Source organism: Oryctolagus cuniculus, chromosome 3 (assembly GCF_051225735.1).
Source record: "Oryctolagus cuniculus isolate XC-2025 breed Fujian yellow rabbit chromosome 3, ASM5122573v1, whole genome shotgun sequence".
Taxonomy (NCBI): Eukaryota; Metazoa; Chordata; class Mammalia; order Lagomorpha; family Leporidae; genus Oryctolagus; species Oryctolagus cuniculus.
In genome coordinates this window covers 114054844-114080131 of record NC_142869.1, presented here as the reverse complement: position 1 = coordinate 114080131, position 25288 = coordinate 114054844, and positions in this window count along the sequence as shown.

Genomic DNA, 25288 nt, shown 5'->3' with positions numbered 1-25288 from the left:
GACAGCATAAATTTGTTATCTATTTTGTTAAATATTACTAATGCCTAGAACTGCTTTTCATATAGCAGGGTTCTAATAAAGTAGTCAGCAAATGAATCATAAAGAGGCATGTACAATTTCCAAATAAAATATTCTGTGAGACCTTTCTCTCTTTAAAATCCATTAGGTCATTATTGGAAAGAAGTATGACCGTAGCATTATAATATGAAGTCACAAATTTTAGTTGCTTTTCTCTTTTGATAATTTAATATATAGTATATTATATATAAGTCAACTTTTTGTTACTACAATTAAATACTTGAGATTAACCTATCTTTATGAAATTAGGAGGTTTTCTTTGGATCAGAGCTCTGGAGGTTCACAGTGCAAGATCAGAAAGGCCCTGTTGGGTCAGCTACTGGTGATGACGTTCATGATAGCAGAGTTCTGAAGTGCCCCAGAGCATCACATGGCAAGAGACAGGGGCACTCATGTCTGTCTATGTCCTTCCTTATAAAACCCAGTGATTTGATCATGGGTTCCTCCATATGAACCTAATCCAATTGAATTACTCTCCAAAGGCCCCACATCTGAACATGCTTTAAGCTGTCATCCTATTTGTACCATTAATTTGGAACTTCACTTATGCATGAATTTTGAGAGAAATAGTCAGACTATAGCATATGTATGTACTGATCATGACTGTGCATTTATTCCCCTGTAAAATTGATAATGTCATTGTCTTGCCTGAGAAAAATGGTGGACAAAATATATTGCTGGGTTTAACTGACAATTAGAAGAATTTCTGTCTCTAGACTCTTTCCCAATAGTATAGTAAACAATGCTTGGGCCAGCGCCGCAGCTCACTAGGCTAATCCTCTGCCTGCGGCACTGGCACTCCGGGTTCTAATCCCGGTTGGGGTGTCGGATTCTGTCCCAGTTGCTCCTCTTCCAGTCCAGCTCTCTGCTGTGGCCCTAGAAGGCAGTGGAGGATGGCCCAAGTGCTTGGGCCCTGCACCTGTATGGGAGACCAGGAGGAAGCACCTGGCTCCTGGCTTTGGATCAGTGCAGCGTGCCAGCCGTAGCAGCCATTAGGGGAGTGGACCAACGGAAAGAAGACCTTTCTCTCTGTCTCTCTCTCTCTCACTGTCTAACTCTGCCTGTCAAAAAAAAACAAACAAACAAGCAAAAAGACAAAAAACAATGCTCATTTTCTTTATTTTAATTTTTGTTTATATAAAGGAAACACATTTCAAGTATTTCATATTTATAGTTTTAAAATCATATTTCCCACTGTACCATTCCTTCCCCCTAACTCCTACCTTACTTCCGCCTTCTTTTCTTATTTTTTTAGAATTTTTAAAATAACATACTTTTAATTTTCTTTATAATTGTGAGCTTAATCCTCCATTAAATAAAGAATGCAACAAGCAGTAAGTAGAAAAACTACTGTTTCTCAAGTGTATAGACAAGGACTATTGTCAACATTCATTTTCATCAGTAAATCCAATTAATATTTCACTTCACCATCCATTATGTGAACAATTACTGGAAAACTACAAATCATACACAACTATTCTCAGAAAATTCCACAATATGAATGCCATTACCCTAAAAATAAACCAGAGTAGTTTCTGTCTAATATGAGTCCATATTAAGGAACATGAATAGACATGAAGAATTCATCCTTTTCAACTATTACATTCTAATGAGAAATGAGGATATGGTACACTTAGGGTAGATAGATGAGAGAAATACTGATGCCAATTTAAACACACAAAAGTAAAGAAACCCTGCCATAGTGTTCTTCAGAGTTTTCAGTACTCCATCCCCTCTCATAACCCTCATGCATTCACTGCCATTGGAATTTCCATCCTTGTTGAAACAGATGCTTTAATGATTAGCCCTCCTTCCATTTTTGGAATAAACCACCATATTGTTAGCTATTCCTAGTTGCCTTATTGTTTCCTTTCCTGCAGAAACATATTTAAACATAGAGAAGATTCTACTCCCTGTGTAGAGGAGAAACACATTTAAGTCATTTGCTGAGGAACTCAAGTGATATAAACTTGACTTATATTTCAGAATAATGACAGGCTAACAAACCACTTGAGTTTTAATTTTCAGTTAATGGTGTAGGGTTGACTATTAAGACAATTTATCAGGCTCTTAATAGAAACAGTAAATGTTTCTGTTGGAAGGAAACATACGGTTCATTTAAATGCTGCAGAATACAAAGGTTAAAGCACTTAGATCTAAGAGATTTTAATGAAGCCCTGCCTTCAGCCCTATTTTAATTGGGTATCTGGTGAGAAGCTATTTGATGAAGGTGAAATCATCAGTAGAAAGTTATAATAATTTCAAGTCTGCATCACTCACATAGTGAGTGTAGGTGTTTGAGAGGTGTTTTTGAGGGTCAAATCCATGCCTCTCAGTAAACATTTCAATGTAAAACACTGAATAGATACGGAACCTGACCCTTATATTGGGAGAGGCCTTTGATTATCATTCATGAGTATTTTTCAATATAAGCACTTTATATATGGAATAAAAAAATATGTCACCTATTAAATGTTTGTCTTTTCATGATCCATTTACAGAAAAGTAAATATCAATTTAGCAAAGTCATCTAAGGCTAATTATCAAGAGTGGCCCCCAGCCAGCAACATCAGCATTCAATGATTGGTATTGTTAGAATTGCAAGTTCATGGGTTCTGATCCATCTGTATTGTAACTGAAAGTCTGCATATGAGGCCCAAAAATTTGTATTTTAAAATTTTTCGAGTCATGGAAATTTCTAATGCAACTCGAGAAATAAGAATTAATGCCACTTTTGATATTATGTGGTTTAGAGTCTTTGTGGTGCAAAGAGATGGTACATAGTTCTCACAATAAGCTTACCCACAGGAGAGGCTCTATACCACTGAGTGGTCTGGCCATTCTTTTGCTTCCTAGTCTCATCCAGCATTTCCCGGAGTTTGCTCTCAAAGGCTCTGCAACATTGTATTCTTTTAGTTTCTTGATTGCTGTATGGCCCAGGGACCTGCTGGAGTGTTTGTTCCTGCCCTTCAGCTTTCTTCTTTTCCTAATAATCCTTCAGCTCTCATTTCAAGCATTGCCTTAGCATAAAAATCCCTTCTAATCCCTAGATCAGATCATGTCTCATGACTCTTATTTGTAGCATTTACCACAGTTTGTAGAGATGTAAATCTGGGATTGTCTGATTAATGTCTTTTTTACCTATGGTATTGCATGCTGCATGTAATCAGAGATTGTACCTACTTTACTTTTTATTAAATCCCAGAGACAAGCTCAGTCCATGCCCAAGAAAACTGGCCAAGAAATGAATAAGATGATGCTTAACTGTGTTCTTTCAACTTCTTAAATGGCAGAAAATATCTAGAAAATGGAAGGCTATGATAGCCAAACAGAACATTTATATCTGACTTCATGAGACTGAATTTAGTTTAGTTAGCATGAACCATTGAGTTAATATGAAACTGAAATTCCACAAATACCCTATATATAGTATTGATGTGTAACATTTTTGAGTTGGACATTTTATTATTTCTTTGGCTGAAAAGAATTAATTTAGGATGAAATGCACTGCAAGTAACAGCAATAACAATAGATAAAAAATACTATAAATGATTTAAAGGGTAGGAAACATATTACATTTCCTAACAAACACCAGTAAAGCAGCATGATGCCAGATTTGTTTAAGTAAGCAAATTAATGTTTCTATCAAGAATAAAGTTGGTTTTGTTGTTTTCAATATTTTCACACAATATTTCTCATAATATTGTTATATTTAAACACTGTCTTCTCAGTTTTTTCTTTCTGTACAAATTTTCTGTGGATATTCTTGTAGTGTAACAGAAGCACAGAATAATTTTAGCTGAGATCCCATAGTATACAAAGTCTAAAATATTGACTATCTGACCCTTTATAAAGGTTTGCCATCTCTAATTTAAATTATATAAGAGAAATTAGAGGACTTGATTTTCCGTTAACCAGATATCCTCTATCTTTCTACTGTAGTGAGCTTGTAAATGAGAACAGCAGCACTGGTTTGAACTCTGGTAATTAAATGACCAGTCCTAAGGCAATTTTGATATAGGTGCAGTTTGAGTTTGGCTCCACAGTGATGCTACTCAACACAACAGATATGATTTAGCCCCAGGAGAGAGACAGGAAGGAAATAAGCTGGGATGAAAAGAACTTTTATCACAATATGTGTTGCTGCAAAAATCTATTCCCTTTCCCAATAGTACAGTGATCAATTGAATGTCTGTGAGAATGTTTGCCCATGAGTCATGTCTAGGTTTCCTTTTTAACGATTTAATGTACAGAGGCATAGAATTCCATTCTAATCATATGTTTGGGACTGGATAACATTTTGCTAAATGATGTAAACCAGTCAGAGAACCATAAAGATCACATATTCTCACTTACATGAGGAATATAAAATAATCAAATGTCAACATGCAGAGTAGAGTGGGAATTACCAGAGGCTAGCCAGTGATGGTCAAAGGCTACAGAAAATTTGGCAGGAATAATAGGTATTTTTATTTTGTTTGTGATATAATATATAGCATGGTCAAAATAAAATTATAATGTATATTTCAAAATGTTCTTACCACAAAAATAAGGATTGGAGGTAATGAATATTTTAAATAGCTTGATCTAATTGTTCCAAAGTATATTAATAAATCATAATATTGCTTTATAGCTTACAAACATATACAACTAAAGTCACTACCCTTCAGAAAATTCAACTAAGAGTCACTTCTCTCTATTGGAATGACTATTATTAGAAAGAAAATAACAAATATTGGTGACAATGTAACAAAAGTAGAACTATTATACTGCTGATAGGAATGTAAATTACTACAGCCACCATGTAAAACAAATGACATTTCCTTAAAAATACAGAAATATAGCTGTTCTCTCTGTGCACAGGGAGGTGGCCTGTCAGGTTTTCCCCACCAGAGAATAAACCTTTTCCATTAAAAAAAAAAAAAAAAAAACAACAACAACAAGTATAAATGCCATATGATACAGCAATCCCACTACATGGTATATTCCCAAAAGACACAAACTCATTATATCCAAGAGATACCTGCTCCAGCATGTTTATTGCAGTACTATTCACAATAGACAAGATATAGAATCAACACAGAACACAGAATGATGATTCTAAGAGGATGGGAAGAAAAGAGAGGTTTAGAGATTTGCTTAGATAATGGGTACCAAGCAAATGATAGACTGAAGGAATAAGTTTTAGTGTTACATAGCAAGGTGGGTAGACTATGGCTCACTATATATATATATATATATATATAATATGATATTATATTATATATTTAAACACTTATAAATGTTCATAATAAACATTTATATATATAAATGTTCATAATATTCATATATAAATATTTATATATAAATATATAATATATTATATATAATTTTATATAATATATATATTATGAACAAATAGAAAAAAGAACTGTAAGGCTCCAACCATAGAGTAATGTCAAAGAAGGGGAAATGCTGATTATCCTGATTTGGTCAGTATATATTTTTAAAGAAAAAAATTAAAATTTCAGAGAAAAGATTGAGAGAAAACTATGAAGGAAGAAATTATGTCACTCATGAACTCTTAAAGGATCCAGTGTTGTGGCATAATGAGTAAAGTTGCCACCTGTAACACCAGCATCCTATACAGGCATTGGTTCAAGCTCTGGCTGCTGTACTTCTGATCCCACTCTCTGCTAAGGGCCTGGTAAAGCAGTGAAAGATGACCAAATACTTGGGCCCCTGCCACACATGTGGGAGACCCAGAAGAAGCTCCTGGCTCCTAACTTTGTTGCATCCTAGCCCTGGCCACTGCAGCCATTTGTGGAGTGAACCAGCAGATAGAAGATCTCTCTCCCTCTGTCTCTCCCTCCCTTTCTCTAACTCTGCCTTTCAAATAAATATAATAAATATTTTTTTTAAAAAATGCCCTCTTAAAGTCAGGGAATCAGATTGTCTATGTATACTGTCTATCTATATCCTGTATCATGTTTATATTTCCCTTAAAATTCATAATTACTGGTTCAGACCTTGGAAAACTGAAGTGCTTACGAATCAAGCAGTACTTCAGAAAAGAAGGTTCTGAAAAGTAACAATTGGTTTTTTTACCATTATAGCATGAAACAATAACAGCTGTCTTTCCCACTGAATAAATATATAACCAGGAATGGACAAATCACATGTAGTCAACATATATGCTTCTTTAGTGCAGTGAAATACTGTTCACCATGAAACTGATATATTTATGAATATTAGAATATCTTCCTTATTCATGTTCATGACAACACTGTGCTTATGAATAAATTAAAGCTAAAATCATAAATGCAATTATATTAATCAGAGTTCAACAAAGATGTGTTATAAAATCTATATTGGTTTTGCTATTTCTACTGGGTTTTCTATCACACTATTTATTACGTTCTTAAGGTTTAAAATCTGTATTGAAAATGCATATGCATAGACAGATGAATACATATCTACTTGTTGCTGTGTGGGTAGGGGCAGTTTATTCTGTTTTTGAAAAATGCAAAGTCCAAGCATAAAGTCAAGCATATTTTAACTACTTAAGATGTTTCTCTATGACTTTGTGTGTGAATGCAACAAACACATACCCAAGTCTATATCTTAACTATGTTCCAATAGTTACTAATAAGTTGTACCCATGCTTATTTCATGAGCTCATCTCATATTTACAAGGGTAGCCTGATTAGTGCTATGTGACTATTTCACAGAATGGCAAATCTAATGTGTGTAAAACCAAACTCATTGTCCCCCCCCCAATTATTTTAGTACTCCTGTCTTCTCAGTGCAGTAGACTGAATACCTAGCTACATAGCCACCAAAGCCAGAGCATGAAAAAATCTACTATTCGATGCGATTGATTTGATTAGTTTATTATTTCATGATACTACATGTTTTTACTCCAACTATCAAGATTTAAGGTTTTTTTTTTTTTAATTTTTTTTTTTTGACAGGCAGAGTGGACAGTGAGAGAGAGAGACAGACAGAAAGGTCTTCCTTTTGCCTTTGGTTCACCCTCCAATGGGCGCCGTGGCTGGTGCACCATGCTGATCCGAAGGCAGGAGCCAGGTGCTTATCCTGGTCTCCCATGGGGTGCAGGGCCCAAGGACTTGGGCCATCCTCCAATGCACTCCCTGGCCATAGCAGAGAGCTGGCCTGGAAGAGGGGCAACCGGGACAGAATCCGGCACCCCGACCAGGACTAGAACCCAGTGTGCTGGCGCCACAGGAGGAGGATTAGCCTATTGAGCCACGGCGCCAGCCGAGGCAGAGATTTAAGTTGTTTCTATCATTTCTCTCCTTAACCTTCTGAAATTATATCTAGTTGCATCCTCCCTTTTCTAGTTCTGCACTCTGGTTAATGCCTGACGATTGGTTACTTAAAAGACACATTCAATTATGTTATTCTCTCACTAGAAACATTGGTATCTTTGATACTTTTATGCTTGTTTTCTCAGACTCACCTTTCCTGCATCCCTCCTCCACCTGCTCCATTGGTGGCTGGGGCTTAAGCACTGAGATCACCTTCCACTGCTTCCCCAGGCACATTATCAGGGAGCTGGAAAAGGAGTGGAGCAGCCAGGATTCCAACCAGGGCCCATATGGGATGCTGGCATGGCAGATCGCAACTCAACATGCTGTAACACAATGCTAGTCCCTAAATCAACATCTTCTAAATATTCTGTTAGAGAATGAGAGAGAGAGAGAGAGAGCTCCAACTGCTAGTTTAAATTCCAAATGATTGCAATGGACAGAGGCTGAATTTGGAAGGGAGGAACTCCATCCAGGTCTCCCCTTGTGGGGACAGAGACCCAGTTACTTAAGCCAACACATTCTGCCCCTCAGGGTCTACATTACCAGAAAAGTCTAGTTGAGAGCTAGAGTGCAGAACTAAACCCAGTTTCTTAAATGTGATATGCAAATACCCAAACCCATGTGTTAATATCTAAATCTAGTGTCTATTCCTGGATTTCCTGTTCTATGAGCTGTTAAGCCTTGCAAGAGAAAATCTACAGGTCTCATTTCCCAGAATCTCCTTCCCTTTATTGTCCTGGTTTCTAATTTTCCTTTTCTTTGTTAAAAATTATTAATATACAGAGAACAGACTTCATGTATTTTTAGGTACAATTAGAAGAAGATAACCATACTTCCTTTCCTCCATCCTTAGTAAGAAATATTCTTTGGAAATATGAAAGGTAGAAGAAAAGGAATAAACCATTATTCTTTCAATACAGGTGAAGTTATGTGGGGCTCCCCAGTAATGTATGAGAACCACTCATTTCATTGCTGCAGAGATTGTTGATAGAACTTTCTTATATCTTATTGAGAATTAAGGCAGTTTTTTTTTTATTAAAATGCTGCTTGTTAATATGAAAGGGAGGAACAATTTATTCAGCACCCAAAGTTTACCTGTATATACATGAATGATTTGATGAAATCTTAGTAAAGTAATCCAATTAATTTTGAGAGTTATGCATTTTTTTCCAGACACATACAGTTGTTGATATTTAACATGCAGTACAAAATAGGAATTAAGACAAGGGGCCTGCACTGTGGTACAACAAGTTAAAACTCTGGCCTGTAGTGCCATCATCCTATATGCGTGCCCGTTTGATTCCCAGCTGCTCCACTTCTGATCCTGCTTCTTGCTAATGCGCCTGGAAAAGAAGCAGAGGATGGCACAAGTACTTGTGCTCCTCCAGCCACTGCACGACCTGGAAGAATCTCCAGGCTCCTACAATGATCTCCTGGCTCCTGGCTTCAGTCTGGCCCAGCCCTGGTTGTTAAAGTCATTTGGAGGCCTTGCAATGCAGCTCTCTAGGCTAATCCTCCGCCTTGCGGTGCCGGCACACCGGGTTCTAGTCCCGGTCAGGGCACCGGATTCTGTCCCGGTTGCCCCTCTTCCAGGCCAGCTCTCTGCTGTGGCCAGGGAGTGCAGTGGAGGATGGCCCAAGTCCTTGGGCCTTGCACCCCATGGGAGACCAGGATAAGCACCTGGCTCCTGCCTTCGGATCAGCGCGGTGCACCGGCTGCAGTGCGCTGGCGTCGGCGGCCATTGGAGGGTGAACCAACGGCAAAGGAAGACCTTTCTGTCTGTCTCTCTCTCTCACTGTCCAGTCTGCCTGTCAATATATATATATATATATATATATATATATATAAACCATTTGGAGAATGAACCAGCAGTTGGAAGACCCCCCCTTCACCTGTCTCTACCTCTCTCTGTAAATATGTTTCTTTTTTTTAATTTATTTTATTTATTTATTTTTTTTAACAGGCAGAGTGGACAGTGAGAGAGAGAGACAGAGAGAAAGGTCTTCCTTTGCCGTTGGTTCACCCTCCAATGGTCGCCACGGCCGGCACGCACGGCCAGCGCACTGCACTGATCCGATGGCAGGAGCCAGGAGCCAGGTGCTTTTCCTGGTCTCCCATGGGGTGCAGGGCCCAAGCACCTGGGCCATCCTCCACTGCACTCCTTGGCCACAGCAGAGAGCTGGCCTGGAAGAGGGGCAACGGGGACAGAATCCGGCGCCCCAACCGGGACTAGAACCCGGTGTGCCGGCGCCGCAAGGCGGAGGATTAGCCTAGTGAGCCGCGGCGCCGGCCTTCTGTAAATATGTTTCTTAAATAAATAAATTTAAAAATAAAGAATTAAGACAAAATATTCTAGTAGTTTTCTATTTCTTTAGGGACTATTAGTTAATTATTTCCTTAAAAGTTATAGCCATTTAGCTACCAAAACAATCAGTTAAAAATGAAGCATGGGAGGGTGGGTATGGTGGTAAGAACGACTGTATTTCTAAAGTTGTATTTATGATATTTGTATTCCTTAAAATGAATTAAAAATGAAATAAAGAGTTTTAAATAGCTTGAATAAATATTTTGTATCCTAAGTACAATATATATAAACCTAACTGAATTTCTCTGATTCCATAGATGTATTTGTTGCATGACGACTTAACATTCACATAGGAGGATTATCTGAACTTTTTACATAAAACCCATTGTAAAAGTTTCAAAAAATTTAGTTCTGAAAAAGTTTACTAATTGTGATTTAAAGATACAAGACCTTTTGCAAGTTAAATTTTATAGCAACCTATAACACATTCAGTTATCATGTGTTGGGAAGTCCTAAATTGTGTTGAAACTTTTATTATTTTTAAGTCAATTCTACTGGAGGAGTGTGATAATTTTATTTTTTTAATTTTTTTAACTTTTATTTAATGAATATAAATTTCCAAAGTACAGCTTATGGATTACAAAGGCTCCCCCCCAATAATGTCCCTCCCACCCGCTACCCTCCCCTTTCCCACTCCCTCTCCCATTCCATTCACATCAAGATTCATTTTCAATTCTCTTTATATACAGAAGATAAGTTTAGCATACATTAAGTGAAGATTTCAACAGTTTGCTCCCACACAGAAACATAAAGTGAAAAATAATAGATAATTTTTTAAATGATGATGAAATCAGATCAGACCTATTGTCATGTTTAATCCCAGTGAGAGTCAAGTTGGGAATTGATAATTTCTTTTCTTATTTTTAATAGAAGATCAGTTTAGTATTCATTAAGTAAAGATTTCAACAGTTTGCACCCCCATAGAAACACAAAGGGAAATATACTGTTTGAGTACTCGTTATAGCATTAAATCTCAATGTACAGCACATTAAGGACAGAGATCCTACATGAGGAGTAAGTGCACAGTGACTCCTGTTGTTGACTTTACCAATTGACACTCCTGTTTATGGCATCAGTAATCTCCCTATGCTCCAGCCACGAGTTTCCAAGGCTATGGAAGCCTTTTGAGTTCTCCGACTCTTATGTTGTTTAGACAAGGCCATAGTCAAAGTGGAGGTTCTCTCCTCCCTTCAGAGAAAGGTACCTCCTTCTTGAAGACCTGTTCTTTCCACTGGGATCTCACTCACAGAGATCTTTCATTTAGGTTTTTTTTTTTTTTTTTTTTTTTTTTTTCGCCAGAGTGTCTTGGCTTTCCATGCCTGAAATACTCTCATGGGCTTTTCAGCCAGATCGGAATGCCTTTAGGGCTGATTCTGAGGCCAGAGTGCTGTTTAGGACATCTGCCATTCTATGAGTCTGCTGAGTATCTCACTTCCCATGTTGGAGGAGTGTGATAATTTTAGCTTTTGTCATCAGCGTACTGTTATTATATTGCAAATGATTTCAGTTACTCTCAAATCATTCTCATCAATGTGACAATGTCTTTGTATTTTGTCCTGATACTATAATCAGTATCTTTGATAACTGGATGCTATACTGTTTCAACAGAGTGTTACATTTGGATTCCATATGGGAGAATTCCACAGTCATTCATTGTTTAGCATTCTAAACCTGATTGCCACATCACCAGCTTCCAATCTAGGCTGAAAGAAGAAGCTTAATCCTGGTCTCCCACCCTCTTGGCAGGGGCCCAATCATCATCTGTGGTTGCTTTTCCTAGGCCATTAGTTGGTATTGGATTGGAAGAAGAACAGCTAGCTCATAAAGTGGCGCCCATGTGGAATGCTGGTGTCACAGATAGCAGCTTTACCAACTGTGCCACAATGCTGGCCCTCATTCTAAAGTTTTAATCATGCTAAACTTTAGAACATACATCATAAGATCTTTTAACACATGGTAAAATTTAAACATGAATTTCATAAATGTTAGCTCATGATCACCAACTTTGTGCTTATAGACAGAAACATGGTACCTAACTTAAGAAATCTATTAGACTCTCAAAGGGAAACAGCCTCAAATCGTACTACTAATTTTTTTTTTTTGGCAGGCAGAGTGGACAGTGAGAGAGAAAGACAAAGAGAAAGGTCTTCCTTTGCCGTTGGTTCACCCTCCAATGGCCGCCGATGCCGGCGCACTGCAGCCGGTGCACCGCGCTGACCCGAAGGCAGGAGCCAGGTGCTTATCCTGGTCTCCCATGGGGTGCAGGGCCCAAGGACTTGGGCCATCCTCCACTGCACTCTCTGGCCACAGCAGAGAGCTGGCCTGGAAGAGGGGCAACTGGGACAGAATCCGGCGCCCGGACCGGGACTAGAACCCGGTATGACGGCACCGCAAGGCAGAGGATTAGCCTAGTTAGTGGCGGCGCCGGCCCGTACTACTCATTTTCTTCCCTTCTTTTTCCCAAAGCAAATACATTTCCAATCATAGTTTTAGAACAGCTGTTTATTTGAAAAGTAGAGTGTCAGAGATGGAGAAATCTTCCATGTACAACCTGGGTGGGAACAGGAACCAGGAACTCTATTCAGATCATCCTCAGGGGTGGTAGAGGTCCAACAGCTTCTGCGATCATCCTCTGCCTTCTCAGGAACATTAGAAGTAGGCTGGATTGAAAGTGGAGCTTCTGACTCTGCTGTGGCCAGGGAGTGCAGTGGAGGATGGCCCAGGTGCTTGGGCCCTGCACCCCATGGGAGACCAGGAAAAGCACCTGGCTCCTGGCTCCTGCCATCGGATCAGCGCGGTGCGCCGGCCGCAGCGCGCCAGCCGCGGCGGCCATTGGAGGGTAAACCAACGGCAAAGGAAGACCTTTCTCTCTGTCTCTCTCTCTCTCTCACTGTCCACTCTGCCTGTCAAAAAATTAAAAAAAAAAAAAAAAAAAAAAAAAGTGGAGCTTCTGAGACTCAAATCAGCACTGATATAGGATGCTGGTGTGGCAAAATGAGGCTTAACCCACAAGGTAATAATGCCAGCCCCTGTAATATTTTTGTTGAGGGCCAATATGGCATAATCTCTTTATTTTAGTCAACATACTTATTTTTTAAAAGAATAATTAATTAATGAATTTATTTATTTGAAAGAGTTAGAGGGAGAGATAGAGAAGAAATCTTCCATCTGCTGGCTCATTCCCAGAATGACCCCAATGGCAGGTGCTAGACCAGGCCAAAGCCAGGAGCTTCTTCCAGATCTCCTACTTGGATAACAGGGGACTTGCTGCTTTTCTCAGACCATTAGCAGGAAACTGGATCAGAAGTGGAGCAGCCTGGACATGAACTGGTGTTCACGTGGGATGCCAGAATTGTAGGCAGAGCTTTAGTTGCTTTGCCACAGCACGGGCACCAATTCTTTCTACCCCAATCTCAACTAAGTGTTACTCTGTATTATAACTCATGCCACTCTGTTAGATTTGTTTTACTCTATTCTTTTTATATCATCAGCTCTTCAATAGTTCAAAACTTGTTTGCCTTTATAATGCAACTCTGATTAATAGAAACAATTGAGCCATATTACCCTAGGAAACAGAGAACAATGGTTTCCTAATTAGTTTAGCGTATAAATGTGCATCCCTTCCATATCTGCCTGCATCAAGGTCTGTGGGCCTGTAGTTAATACTGGAAAGCAGCTTGCAAATGGATGTTATTTATATGGCTGCTGGCAACTGAGATTTGTCTTTTTATTCAATTATATTGATTTCTTCTTGGATTTCTTTTCATGTACAACATTGTAAGGGCGGTTCAAACTGGTTTTTAAATTATTATTTTCACTGGCATTTCATTTAAACAATAACATAATCAATTACTTTGCTCTCTTCCAAGAAACTGAATGCAATCTAATCAAGTGTAGCTAGAACTATAAATATGCACCTGTTGACCTAGCCTACATATTTCTAAATTGTGCTATATACCAATGTCTTATGCATTTTTAAACATGGAATAAGAATATAGATAAGGCAAATATATAAACGATGACAATTACAGTATATTCATGTATAAATGTTGTGTTAAATGTCACCTAAATTTGAAAATATAGTGAAATTAACTAAAAATGGAACTAAGACTTTAAACGCTATACATGTAGGAATCCTCTGTAATTATGTTTATCTAATTATTCTTCATAATTTTTATTTTACTAAACTTATGAAGATTGATGACCAACACAAAGGAGCTATTCATATATAGTAAGGTTTTATCATTTCTATCTATTTTTGTCTGGTTTCCCCTTAAGGTTGCAAATGAGTCAGAATTAATGAATTCATGATTATGGTGGCATTCTGTGCCCCATTTGCGTAATTCTGTCCAAGCTACTTTATTAGTGTTTATTTTCTTGAATGCTCTCCTTTGCTCTATCCCTACAATTAGTTAGTTGTTTTTGTCTTTCCCTTTGTTTTAATAATTTTCGCCTTGTCTGTGCTTTTTTATATTGTTAAGCAAATTTGTACCTTTCTCTCAATTTTTCTCATTACTTATATTACTCATTTTTGTTGCATTTGGTTTCTAAATAGTACATGAGGAAAAGTATCTGGACAATAGACTTCAAGTCAGTTAAAGGGTCAGATATGAAGGTTCATGGTTAATAATGTCAATGGATGAATAGAGTTGTAGCAAGACTTTCTGAGTCATTTCTAATGGAATCCTCAAAAAATATCCTTATACAATGGTGATATTAAATATTAATAGGTAAACAATTATGGTATACAAATCAATAGAGATATAAAGAAGGAAATAGTCATATTGTTGTTTCCTTTATCAGGTATTTGTAAGATACTGCAGGACACAGACAATAAACAATTACAGATATGGACTCAAGATATATTTATACATTCATTGCCAGTACTCTACCTAACCAGCCTCATTCTTAGTGGGTATCCTCACTGTATGTCTCTGTCTCTGTCTCTCTCTCTCTCTCTCTTTCTACCTCCCCCTCCTCTCCCTCTCTCTCTGCCTTTCTCTCCCCCTTTTTCCCCCCTACATACACACACACTCCAGTAATCACAGATTCTCTTAGCATTCTATAACCAAAACTGGAACTCATTTCTATCCATCATGATCCTATTCCTCTTTTGTTACACTAAGTAAGATAGTTATTCTTTAACTCTAGACAGTGTTTCCAGGTAATTTGATTCCTAACTCCTCTAACCTTTTAGGAAGATTGTAGTATCAAACATGCTTTCTTTCTATTTTACGTTAATTTACCAAAGTTACCATGAAAATGTATACATGTTCTCTGCTCTTAAATTCAACAAATGAAAATTAAAAACAAAAAAACACTTATAAATTTCTCTTGACCTCACAACCTTTTAGAACTCACTTCTGCAGAAAGTTAAACCACTTAACAACCATCTCCTTTTCCATACTTTTAATCTCTCTTCACTTGATTCTGCCCCATATCTCACTGTAAGCAGCTCTCATTCAGAATGAAATGTCTTCCTTGTTATTGAAGCCAGTGGTATTCTTCATTTCCCATAGGGCCTCTACCCTGAATCTCTCCTTTGAGTTGCAGAAGCATAATTTCAATAGCATACTTGACATTGTCTTTTGAATATCTAAAGGACAGTATAATCTCAGTGTGTCTAAAACAAGGGCTTGGGGCCTGCGCCACGGCATGGTAGGTTAATTTTCCACCTGTGGCTTCTGCATTCCATATGGGCACTGGTTCTAGTCCTGGCTGCTCATCTTCCAATCCAATTTTCTGCTCTGGCCTGGGAGAGCAGTGGAGGATGGCCTGGGTCCTTGGGCCCCTGCACCCGCATGGGAGACCGGGAGGAAGCTCCTGGCTCCTGGCTTCGGATCAGCACAGCTCTGGCCATTGTGGCCATTTAGGGAGTGAACCAACGGAAGGAAGACCTCTCTCTCTGTCTCTCCCCCTCACTGTCTGTAACTCTACCTCTCAAATGAATAAATAAAATCTTTTAAAAAATAAAACAAGGGCTTCTGGTCATTCTGCTCTAAATTTGTCTCTTTTCCACTATTTCTGGGCTAACAGGGATTATACCTCCCAAGTTGCCTTAAATAACCCCACTTCTCTCATTATGCTATTTGCAGTCTGTGTACTATTTACATTTTTTAATTTCATAAATATTCTCTTGAATACTTAAACTCCTTGGCATCTACTCATGCTAGTTCCAGAGGTCAGCTACATTTTTCGGTTCATGCTCCATACTCCAAAGTTATTCAATTAGTATTTTCTCTTCTCTCTGTTTTCCTCTTACTTTTGGTGATGCTGGCCCTTCTATCTTCCTCTGACAAAAACCCATGTGTTTACACTGGGCTTACCCACTCAACTTGATAATTTCCCCATTTCAAGATCATTAATTTTATTATATTTGCAAAATCTTTTTTGTCAGCTAAGATTACATACTTATAGGTTCTGAGGAGTAGATCTTGTGCATCTTTTTTTTTTTTTTTTAAGATTTATTTATTTACTCATTTGAAAGAATTACAGAGAGGTCTTTCATCCATTGGTTCACTCCCTAGATGGCTGCAACAGCCACGTCTGGGCCAAGCGGAAGCCAGGAGCTTCCTCCCAGTCCCCAACATGGGTGCAGGGGCCCAAGCACCCAGGCCATCCTCTGCTGCCCAGGCAGGCATACCAGCATGGGGCCGGATATTAAGTGGAGCAGCCAGGACTGGAATGGGCATCCCTATGGTGTTCTGGCACTGTAGACAGCAGCTTATCCCACTGAGCCACAGTGCGAGCCCCAACTTCTGCATCTTTGAGGAAACACAGTTCAGCCTGTCACAAATTTTCTAGTATAACCAGTGCTACCTTCTACAGGCCATTTAAGCAATCTTCTAACTTACACCCTCTCTGTACTCTTCTCCTGCATCTACTTTTATCTCTCATAAATATATTTAATACATCAGCCAGAGAAACACTTCTTTAAAAATGCAACTTTGTTAAATATGTAAATCATTTGTTGGTTTCTTATTGAGTAGAGGATATAGACTGCATTCTGTGTTGAAAAGTCATGCACTTTCCACTGTGAACTCAACAAGTTCTGAATTGTACTGTCTTCATGTCACTCACACTAACATGCTTCATAGGCCTGTATCTAGCTCCATAAGTTCAGAGAATATGGGACATAGTTTTCTCTTTTTTTAAAGATTTATTTACTTATTTGAAAATTGCATAGAGAGAGAGGGAGAGACACAGAAAAATCTTCCCTCCGTTGGTTCACTCCCCAGATATGTACAATGGCCAGGGCTGGGCCAGGCCAAAACCCAGATCTTCACCTGGATTTCTCCTGTGGGTGTCAAGGGCCTAAACACTTGGGCCATCGTTCACTGCTTTCCCAGGCTGTTACCAGGGAGCTGGACGGGAAGTGAAGCAACCAGGACAGGAACCAGTACCCATGTGGGATGCCGGTGTTGCAGGATGCGGTTTTACACACTCTGTAACCACTCGGCCCCTGTTTGTAGTTTTCCACAAAGGTCTCTTCTTTTTGAAACTTCAGATTCTAAATCCAGCTTCATTTTCTCATTTTTGATCTGTCATAAATACTTGAGTACACAAAATATGCAACTTAGTAAGCAGGAAACATATGAATATTTATTTGTTCTCATACATCTAATATTCTGAATGAAAATTATATTCCATTTTTTACCTCATGGGAAGTTTTTCTCACCCCAGGTCAAGCTCATTATTATACATTCTACATATAATATATATTTAATAACAATTTCATGAATTCATAATGATACTTGAATATTAACGGATTTGATATCTATCAGAAACATCTTTCTTTTGTATTTACTCACTTTCGTCTCCTATCACAACTTAAGTATATTTAGAATGTTCAATAAAAATTATTGAATGAATAGACAGAGATGTTGATGGACACTGGGTCCACAATGAAGGTTACAACAACATAGTCTGGGATGGCGCCACAGCTCAATAGGCTAATCCTCCGCCTGCAGCACCAGCACCCTGGGTTCTAATCCCGGTTGGGGTACCGGATTCTATCCCAGTCGCTTCTTTTCCTGTCCAGCTCTCTGCTGTGGCCCAGGAATGCAGTAGAGGATGGCCCAAGTCCTTGGGCCCTGTGCCCGGATGGGAGACCAGGAGGAAACATGTGGCTCCTGGCTTCATATCAGCGCGGTGCGCTGGCCACAGCGCACGGGCTGCAGAGGCCATTGTGGGGTGAACCAATAGAAAAAGGAAGACCTTTGTCTCTGTATCTCTCGCTCTCACTGTCCATTCTGATTGTCAAATAAATAAATAAATAAATAAAATAAACAAAAACAACAACATAGTCTATACCTTCACAGAATATATCTCTCAAAATATTTAGTATTTATAATAGAGAGAAAGGGAAGGTGGATAATTATATGAATAACTTATTAGAGTAGTGGTAGACAAAGGCCAGCAATAATTTCCTAATTACTTTCTTAAAAGCAAATTTTGCTCTCAAATTCCAGTTCTTGAACAAAGTTATATCTGATCAACATTGCTCCAGAAGCTATCACTGTTCCAGTGCTTTCCATCAACCTATAAGTTGTTCATCATCCTTTCTAATTCTCTTTTTTAATTTCCCTGAAAATGTGAACCTGCCTTTTATTTATTTTATAAATATCAATTACATTAAAATGAGCTGAATTTCTTCTCTAGATAGGTGGGATACAACATGTTTAAAACCTCTATTTAGTAAGGTTATGTTTAACAGATTGGGGTTTAGGTTGACTAACATTTATTATGACAAACCTGGAAATAAAGAGTCGGTTTAAACATTGAAAAATTTCTTCTGTTGGTGTACCTTTCCTCCTTTTTGAAAATTTAAGGGCATATTTCTCTTTAGAATCCATTCTCATATATGTTTTTGGTAAAATAATAATAATAATACAATTATTTATAAATAATTGGGTGGCATGATCTGGTCTATAAAATCCCCTTATCCCTGTTTTAATAAAATAATTAAGATAAAATAGTTAAGACAATCACAAGTATGTCCTCTAGAAGTTTCTTAAGGGTAATAATCAGTGACAGGGAACTTCATACTTTTCATATATATTTAGAGGAAAAGGGCCAGGAAATTCAGAACTTGTCATCATCCGAAACCAGTAGAGCTGGGTAAAAGAAAGACTAGCACTGAGAATCAGTAGGGAGTGGAGTATCTGCATACCTGTTTAACTAAATAGTAGCCTTGATTTTAGCCTTATCTTCCTGTCATGTGAATGAATAAAGCAACTTGAATTAGGAGTCTTACAGAAGCAAAATCTCCATGTAAGGATCAGGAGACAGGGATGGTATATGCATTGTATTACATCTCTAGCCAACTACATGTATTCTGAGTGAAGAAGCCCAGATTTTGAGAGTCTTATTTGGAGAGTGGGAGTTGAAGACTGGGGACCATTCTATCTGGTTTCTTTATTTATCCTTGTATCCCAGGTCCTACCTGGTCATGTGAATTTTTTTTTAATGTGCAGTCAGATCGGAATGCTAATAATTGTTGCATCTTTGTTCACCAGAGTTATTGTCTGTAGTTTTCTGTTGTGTCCTTGTTTGATTTTGGTGTAAGGGTAATATTCTGGCTTTGTAGAATGAATGTGGAAAGATTCTCTCCATTTCAATTTATTTAAAATACTTTGAGAAGAATTGATGTAGCTCTTCCTACAAATTTGATGGAATACAGTAGATAAGCCCTTGATACTAGTCTCTAATTTTTTAATAGACTTTTCATTATTGATTCAATTCCATTATTTTCTGTTGGTTTTTCAGGTTTTCTGTGTTTTCAGGGTTCAAACTGGTGTTTACATTAATCCAAAACTTTATGCATTTGTCCTGAGTTTTCTAATTTGTTGGTGCATAATTGTTCATAGCAGCCCCTAATGGGAATTATTACAATAGCACTGTATATGAATTACTCTAAACAGCACATATCTAACTTCTCTCTATGGCACTGGAGTATTTTGTAGTAAAATTTGACTTGAGTTTTCTTTTAACAGTGTTGTAGTTTTTGATTGCAAGAGTTAGCTACCAATGAAATTCTTATTCAAGTTATATATTGAAGAAATCTTTAATAAGATCCTTTTGGGAAAAGCTGCTCCTAAGGAATCATTCATAAGGAAAAAATCTTTAAGGATTCCTGTTTAAAAACAAGTCTTTGGTTATGGAACTCTTAAATAACAAAGTCATCAGACAGATTAAATAGGAGTTGTCCTGATGCTCAATGTTTTCCTATATCAAAATGTTAAATTAGATCATAGCATCCTTTACATTTCATGGAATTAGTTTAGAAGTCATATGTGATATTCAGGTTTTAAGGTGCAATATGCAATTTGTGACAGAGAAAATGAGAAGATTAAATGTCATTCTATCACAAAATAAAGACATTTGTCAATGTATAAACAAGATTTAGCTCTGTTGCTAAACAAATTGTCAAAAAAAGCCATTTTCTCCTTTTAGATTCTATATTGAGATTCTAATAGTTTTTTCTTGCTCTAAATGATTATCTGCTCTAGTGGATGTGAATATACTAAAAGTGGAGAGGTAGGGAAGATGTTCAGTATCTTTAAATTATTTTGTAGTCTAAATATTGCTGTAATCAGGAAATAAATTTTAGTTTCATTTCTCTTGGTAAAATCAGTATAGGAACTATTCCCTTAATCACTTTCAGAAGATACTAGGAAAAAAATATTCTGTTCTTGTTTATCTGAATGGCAGTTTCATTTAGATCTCCATAAACTTCAGTTTGTCATATTAATACCAATACTATTAACATGGCTAGTGTAGTAATAAAAAACAATTGAGAAAACTATAAAATTTATAAGAGTGAAATTTTACTTGTGAATGTTAATGATTGATAAAATAACATCCTTAATAGTATTATTATAAGGTTAATGATCAATAGAAGACACTTCATATTGACACAAATATTATACACTTTATTTTTTCATCAATAGAAACTTGCTTATTTTATGTAGTTTCTTCCGAGGGATATCTTGTGAAATAACGCAGGAGTACGTTTTGTCCTGGAATTTGAAGAATATAGCACATAGTGTCCTAGTGCTTTTGTCTTTCCTTCACCATCTGCTATCTTTAAATCTCAGACATTTTAGTGAGCATACTCCACGGTAATAAGAGAACAAGAAGGTGCAAATTCTCATTCTACATACATATATGATTTCAAGCCTGCATCTATGGCATTAAACCCATACATATTTTTGTCAGCCTCAAAATCATATGTATTTACTATATATTCTGACTTGTTTATTACATTATTGACTTATTTTGAGTGCCTACATGAAAACATGGACCTATAGTTCATACCAATAAAAATAATTATTTAAAATACATCAGTTACCATTAAAATACATAAATCATAAAATACATCATTGTCAAAAATATACAAAACTCGAAAAGAACATCTCTAATTTCACATATCAAAAGTAATGATTATTCTTTCACATGTATATGTGTATTAGTCTGTATTCATATGTATGAAGAGAAAACAAATCTTACCTGGGAACAGTTTCTGCCTGTATTTACCTGTAAATCACATTGGTGGGAACACATTTACAGAGCTTGAGAAAACTGCTGAAGTTAAATGTGAGTTTCTACAATAACTCTGGGCTATCTCAGTGGGGAGAATATGTTGATGCAGTCATTCAACAGAAATGGGAAAAATAACCTGTAGGGAGGGAATCAATGGGAGTTAGATGACAATTAGGATATGAATGCATGGAAGAGGAGAACATACAATTAGGAGAGCCATGCACTTTCTAAACTTAAAATAGAAAAACCAAGCTGTTGTATTTCGTCCACACTTCCTTGTTTTTTTTTGTTTGTTTGTTTGTTTGTTTTTTGTTGTTTTTTTTTTTTTTTTTGGCTGTTGTTTTTCGTTTTTAAAGATTGTTTATTTGAAAGTCAGTTATAAAGAGGCAGAGACAGAGAGAGAGGTCCTCCATCTGCTGGTTCACACCTCAGTTAGCCACAATAGTCAGAGCTGCACCAATCCAAAGCCAGGAGCCTGGAGGATTTTCTGGGTCTCCCACGTGGGTGCAGTGACTGGAGAAATTGGGCATTTCTCCACTGCCTTCCCAGGACATAGCGGACAGTTGGATTGGAAATGGAGCAGCCAGGACTAGAACCAGCGCCCATATGGGATGCCGGCACTGCAGGTGGCAGCTTTACCAGGTACACCACAGTGCCTGCTCCTATACTTTTTTGTTAATAGAGGTTAGTTTCCATGTGTCATATCTCAGTCTGTTTATGACATATGCTTTTTCAGATACTATTGTCCATTTGTTGAAATTTCTATTGTCCTAAAGTCTAAAAGTCTTGCCTTTTAGACATTTATCTATATAGATGACAATATAAGCATATATATACACATTTTTGTGTAATATATATATTTTATAAATATATATATTATATATATAATATATAATATATATTATATAATATATAAATTATATATTATATATAATATTTTATAAATATTAGTATCTATAAACTTTTGATGCTGGGTCAGAGATACTTGAAAATTAATGCAGAATTGTGTTTGGGAATAGATTAATATATTTAATAATATGTATTTTAATAATTTATTTGAGAGGCAAAGATAGAGACAGATGGGGTGGAGTTCAAGGGGAGAGAATGAAAACACTGTCTAATGAAACCCTATCCAAATGCCTTTGGCTCAGCTTTGGCTGAGCTGAGGCTGAAGCTGGGAGTCAGGAACCCAATCCTGGGACCCTACATAGGTGTCAGGAACTCAGAAGCCAGAACTTCTATCTCTCAGAGTAGTCACCAGCAGGAAGGTGGTACAAGAGGCACAGATGGTAGAAGGAGGCCAAGAACTCACCCTCAGAATAAATAAATAAATTTTTACATCACTCAAAATCACTGTTTTCATGAACCACTTTTGTATTTTAGGTATAGAAATACCTAAATAAAACACTCTAGTGCATTACTGCAGTGTCAGAATATAGAACAAAATTGAAGAAATTTATATATTTTGTCTTCCATTTAGGGACTCCATCAGAAACTGAGAAGGCTAAAATAAATTTCAAATTTTTTTCTAAGCCTCAGGTAAAATACATATTTTCCCAAGGAAAAGGGTTTCTATAAAAATATTGAACATAAAAAACCAATCTGTATGCCTCATGCAAAATGCATGACAGGAATTTGTCATATAGAGAAAGCTTGCAGTAAATTTCTCCATAAATAGAAGATTTACTAATTATTTGTATGCTTGGTTACATTGAGTTTTCCTGTATGTACATGGATTTGTTTTATGTACACACATACACACTAAGCCTGCAAACATCAGAACACAGAAGAATAATGCTTTCCCAGACCATAATCAGAGAGCTGGATCAGAAGAGTAGCTGGGGCACAAACCAGTGCTCATATGGGTTGCTGGCATGGCAGGCATAGACTTAGCTTACTATGCCAAACTGCTGTCACCAGCAGAGAGGCTTTGTAATCAGTCAATGTATTGAACTCCAGCTTTGGAACCCACATCCTCTATCCACTTAATGCCTAAGTAATGCCCATCACAGTGAACCTCAGTATCTGTTTTTACCTACATGGTTTTAATAAAACTTGCCCTGAAATGTTGCATGTTGATTCAAGAAATAGGAATCATAAGTCATCAATCTCATTATCTTAGGCCTTATTTATATCTAATAAATAAATCAGTTGAAATGTTTGAAGTAACTTATGGATGCCTTACAAATTGAATCTTAATAGTAGAAGCAGTATTCACTATGTCACTGTTTCTTAGATTTGCATAAGTTGAGAATTTTTTTTAAAGATTTATTTTTTATTTATTTGAAAGAGTTACAGAGAGAGGTAGAGACAGAGAGAGAGGTCTTCCATCTGCTAGTTCACTCCCCAGATGGCTGCAACAGCCGGAGCTGTGCCGATGGAAGCCAGGAGCCTGGAGCTTCCTCTGGGTCTCCACGCCGGTTCAGGGGCCCAAGGACTTGCGTCATCTTCTACTGCTATCCCAGGCCATAGCGCAAAGCTGGATCAGAAGAAGAGCAGACGGGACTAGCACCTGCGCTGGTATGGGATGCTGGCACTTCAGGCAAGGGTGTTAACCCACTGTGTCACAGCACCAGCCCTAATTTGAGAACATTTTTTTGAAAAGAAATACAAAACTGTAAAAATTAAACTCAATGGCCATTGTCAGAAATTTCAAAAGCCAATTTTGGCATTTAAAATGAATTCCCACTTCTACTAGAGTTCAGAAAGCATCTCCAAGGTAATTCTCAAATCTTGTATCATCCACTAAGGGTTAAAGCAAAAATTTGTATCTTTTGCTTATTTTTATAGTTATATTTTCTAATCATAGAAACAGATGTTCAGGGACCCTTGGGGGAAAGAAATTCCACTGACAGTTACTTTTTTCTGCTGAACCAGAATGCACCTGTGCAATCTTTGTGCACCTGCTTTACAGACAGGGAATTTTTAACCTTTGGATCAATTCATATCTATTTTTTCCATAGATGAGATTTTTCTTTATCTTACATATCAGTTAATAAACTCTAAAACATTAGACAATTTTCAGTATTAATATAAATGTAGCTAAAGAAGTTTGAGGACACTTTAAAAAGTTCACGGAAAATTGTCTAATGAAAAGCAATATACATGGGTTTTAACTTTTTGCACTAAAATAAGATAACTTCCATTTCCACAGATTTCTTGAAATATCTTAGTATATTTAAATCAGAAGTATGCCAGAAAAGGCAGTCTCAAAGATACAAGCTTAACAAAAACACCTAGACCAAGATAACTTCAGGTGGACACAGAAATCCATTAAGAAAGATTGACAATGGAATGGGTTACTTCTTTAACTTCTTACCTGATCCAGAACACTGGCAAAATTGGCATAATTTGGATGCCTGAGAAATATTTTAAAGTGATGGAGAGGGAAATGTTTTTCCATAGCACTGAAAGTCCTATCATACTACATGTAAAGCCGATGCATCTCAACATGATTGGGAAAAAGTATCCAAATTACAGCTTTTTCCTCAGAAGTGTGGGTGGGTGAGTTGTAGAGCATATGTCTGCTTTGGTTGCCTAGGGGCCTACTCGAGAGGCTAGGTTCTATCTTGTTTGAAAACCAGCATAATTTGGATGCCTTGGACCACTGAAAATGAAAGAGTACAGAGAGGCTTCCTACCAATGGATTAAGGAAACTGGAGAGGAGTTGCCCTTCACTCAGCCTTATCTGCAGGGGATAGATTCAAACACCTCCCATGGATGCCTGAATCTACAAATGGTAGTCAACTTTATAAATAGTGTATGCCTTCCTATACATACTGCATGCAATAAAGTTTATTTTGCAAATTAGGCACACAAAGAAAATAGCTATAATAAAATCTAAATTTTTGAAAAATATACAATAATAAAACTTATAAGAATATAGTTCTGTCTTTCTCACTCAAAAGCATATTTGGGCCAGTGAAGTGGCTCAATAGGCTAATCATCCGCCTGCGGCGCCCGCACCCCGGGTTCTAGTCCCTGTTGG